Source organism: Setaria viridis, chromosome 3 (assembly GCF_005286985.2).
Source record: "Setaria viridis chromosome 3, Setaria_viridis_v4.0, whole genome shotgun sequence".
Classification (NCBI taxonomy): domain Eukaryota; kingdom Viridiplantae; phylum Streptophyta; class Magnoliopsida; order Poales; family Poaceae; genus Setaria; species Setaria viridis.
In genome coordinates, this window is record NC_048265.2 from 27,481,339 (window position 1) to 27,484,293 (window position 2,955).

Consider the following 2,955-nt stretch of genomic DNA (forward strand, 5'->3'; position numbering starts at 1 on the left):
AGGCCTATTTGGAGGCACGATCTGAGAGGACAAATCACCATTCTCATTTAAGTGAGAAGTCCCTTGAGACTTAGATCAAGAAGCATCAACATCCACCTTGGTGCCCAATTTAGGATCACACGTGCCATGAGAAAGGCTACGTGGCTTCCTAAATGCTTTGGCACGCACACGTCGCTCATGCTTGACACGACAAAAGCAAAACTCAACGATATGCCCATCTTTCTTACAAAAGGTGCAATGGAACTTCGGTTTGGGAGTATGAGTTCCAAAAATATGAGAAGCACACTTGCCACTTGAATTGTCTTGGGCAGTACCGGAAGAAGCAACAAGCTTAGGAGTAGCTATAGAAGAGCTATCCAAAACACTAGCACAAGTACCACGGTCCAAAGACTCACGCTCAACAGAAGAAGCCAACTCCCTGTATAACCTGCAAAAACACATCCATCTAAAAATAAGACTAAAATAATTGGAGACAATCATTGCGTGATGAATTATGTACCCGATATATGGCTCAACCTCTTCACAATTGTGTAGCACATACCAACTAGCTTGTCTAATCAAAATGAAGGAATGAAGTCTTCGCTGCTCCAAGTACATCAACATTGCGCTGGAAATAAGATAAAGTGCCTTCTCATAACAAATCAGCATTCTCCCTATTCCTGCCCTGCTGATTGAATCGTGCGTCAACATCATCATCTTCAAAGTACCTTGAGAAAAATGTCAAGGCCTCATTAGCAACATATGCTTTTGCAATGGATCTTTCAGGCCAAGCCATGTTTCTCACGGAACACTTCAACATGCATAGCCTTCTTTCGACGAGATACATCCATCCATATTGTACTCGGCCTCTTAGGATTGCTTCATTAGGCAAATGGATAGCCAAGTGCACCATAACATCAAAGAAGGCAGGAGGGAAAATTTTCTCAAGTTTGCACAAAATTATTTGGATATCTATTTTTAGTTTGTTCAAAACATCCAACTTCAAAGTTTTGCAACATAGTTGCCGAAAGAAGTTTCCTAATTCCGAAACAGCTGAGTATATCTCTTTATCCATTAAACCTTGAAGGGAAGTAGGCAAAATCCTTTGGAGTAGGATATGACAATCATGAGTTTTTAGTCTTTGGAGTTTGCATCCATCGGTGGCAATACATCTTGATAAGTTAGAAGCATATCCATCTAGGAACTTCACCTGACTTATAAAATCACAGAACACCTTATGTTTCTTTTTACTCATTGTATATGGAGCTTCTGGGATTTTGCATGACTCCCCTTCCGTAGTATTCAGCATGTGTAGATGTGGTCTAATGCCCATCTCATCCAAATCAACCCTACCATTGATCGTGTCCTTTATCTTAAGCAATGTTCCAATAAGCGTTTTGCATATGTTTTTCTCAATGTGCGTGACATCAAGATTATGTGGCAGCTTCAGAGTTGTCCAATACGGCAAGTCAAACAAACAAACCCTTCAGCTCCAATATTGTCCGGGTTCCCGCTTCCTTTTTTGACCTTGAGGAGGCTTTCCTGGTTTAACGTCTTTAACCTTCTCTAGGTACTGCTAAAGCCCCCCAGTAGTAAATTGCTTTGGCCTCTCTCGGTTTTCAGTATTACCATCAACCTCTTCTTTCTTTCTTCTCCATGGATGGTCACTTGGAAGGAAACGACAATGGCCAATATAACATATCTCTTCAATCTCCTTGAGCAAGAATCCTTGTCACAAATCACACAATTATAATAACCTTTCGTGACTCGCCCAGCCAATGTGCTAAGTGCTGGATAATCATGTATGCACCAAATAACCATAGCATGCAGTTTAAAGGATTGTTGACTACAAGCATCGTATGCATCGACACCCTTCCACAGGTCCAACAGCTCATCTATGAGAGGTTGCAAGAAGGCATCAAAATCCTTTGATGGAGAACTTGGCCAAAGGACCGATAATGCCATCATGAAGTTTGATTCTATCATGCATACCCATGGTGGCATGTTATACGGCACAACAAATACTGGCCACATACTATATGAGTTGGTCATGTTACCAAATGGATTGAAACCATCAGTTGCAAGGCCAAGTCTAATGTTCCTAGCATCGTTTTGCAAATTCCGACCAATTTTTCTCGAAGTTTTTCCATGCCTCACCATCAGCTGGATGGCTAAGCTCATTGTCCACCGGTTGTCACTTCAACTCATGCCATTGTGCATCCTTTGCGGTTTTTGATGAAAGAAACATCCTCTTTAACCTTGAAACCAATAAAAAATGCCTCAATACCTTTTGAGGAACACACTTCTTGTTGTCTACATCTTTCCATCTTGAATCCGCTTCACAATACACTAGGCACACATCATGTTCTACTAGATCCCTGTGAAACAATACAAAATTATTCTTGCAAATATGGATAGATTCATAGCCTAGTCCCATGGCACGTATGTACTTCATTGCATCATTGTAAGATGTCGGTACACATGCTCCTGGGAAAGCAAAGGATACCACCTTCAGAATCGCATTGAATGCGACATTGCTGATCCGATAGGAAGACTTGATATGAAGTAACTTCACAACAAATGTAAATTGTGTATATTTAGATCCCGGTGACACCTTACGGTTTATATGTTCCTTTATACATTCTAACATTTTTCCTCCAAGCTCCTTAGCATGGCACATGTCAGCTATCAATTCAGGAAGTCCATCTTTGGTGCCTTCATCCTCCTCCATACCCAATATGTGTTCGTTTTCCTGAACCATTTCCTAATCACCATCATCCTACAGAATTGCATTATCTACAACCCCCTCATCCAGCAGAATTGCAGTTTCCTCAACCCCATCATCCAACAGAATTGCATTTTTTTGAACCCCATTATCTTGCAGATTTGCATTTTCCTGATCCCTATCCTCGAATGTTTCTCCATGATGGATCCACCTAGTGTAGGTGCTTGCCATCTCATTCAAAAGTAAGTGCA

General features: G+C 41.1%; 1 pseudogene; it reads right to left on the reverse strand.

Moving 5' to 3' along the window:
* Positions 1 to 631: 631 nt before the first annotated feature.
* LOC140222226 (uncharacterized) lies at positions 632 to 2,710 on the reverse strand (annotated as a pseudogene).
* Positions 2,711 to 2,955: the final 245 nt, after the last annotated feature.